Here is a 1,209-nt window from a genome sequence, read left to right on the forward strand (position 1 = left end):
GCCCGCGATGCAAAAGACGTCGATGAGAGGTACAATACTGTGGCCCCTGCACCGATTTCCTGCACCGGTAGACAAACGTCGATCGTGCTCAATCTTACACTCTGTTTGGGAACGAAGCCCCGTGACTATACGTAGCACAGTCCTCGGAACCTACGCTCCCGATGCATATGTCTGTCAACCGATGATTCTCTCGAGTACACCGGAGAACTTCTCGGTTAGAGACGCGTACAAAACCTTAGTTAATCCGCAGGGCATAAGATACGAGAGACAGATACGCAAGCGTGGTCCGACACTCGTTTCCAGCACTGGTAGAGAAACTCCGATCGCATTTATGCTCCTAGCTACACTCACTCGCAATGCCGAACGGAATTGCGAGAAGGAAACTGGCAGAATGCAATGGGCAGGCTGATCAGTCACCCATTCGCTCGCTCGAGATTGAGAGTGATTTCCCCCTTTTCCTCGTATGACCGGAACTATAACAGTGGCAGTCTGCTTTTAAAACTTATAATTAAACGATAAGCGAATCTCGCTTATGGTGGAATTAGTTCGGTTTTATATGAATACATATATATATATTTACTTGGTGTTTATAACACGTCTTTCTTCGACTTTTGTTGTTTTCTTATTAGCTTTCTGTTGAATGTCACACTCACGGTGTGTCCTCTGATACTGCTTATGGTTATGTTTCGTTTCCTTCTAATAGTTTGTAATAATAAGATTCTTTTACTAAGTTGAATTTAATTTAAATTAATTATAATTGTTGTGACGTCTACGCTGGGCTTCCAGAAGCCTTTTCCCGGGTTGGATCACGTTATAGCAGTTCAGAGGTGCGCACTCGTGAGAATGGCTAAAGACGCTTTGCTTTGTCTCCTCATCGAACTGACTCCACGACACTAATTAGTTTCGCTTAACGGACTCTATTCCCTATTTTGCGACTAATCTGGATCGCTTCTAGTCGTAGAGTGACGATCTACCGGCTCGCATCGACCTCCTTCGATTAGGATCGAGTGGGGATCGATGCGTGCGCATCCGCGGTGACTTAGTGGGATGTCGCGGTCTCGCCATTCTTCGTTAGTGCTCGGGAACGCTCGTACAACGCTCACGGATCTTATGACGACAGCTAAGGTGGGAAATTCGAATAGTATCGAGCTCTCCTCACTCCTATGTAAGCGTTTGAATAAGGTGCAATTTGAACGGTTACAACAGAAT

This window comes from Dufourea novaeangliae, unplaced genomic scaffold (genome assembly GCF_001272555.1).
Source record: "Dufourea novaeangliae isolate 0120121106 unplaced genomic scaffold, ASM127255v1 scaffold198, whole genome shotgun sequence".
Taxonomy (NCBI): Eukaryota; Metazoa; Arthropoda; class Insecta; order Hymenoptera; family Halictidae; genus Dufourea; species Dufourea novaeangliae.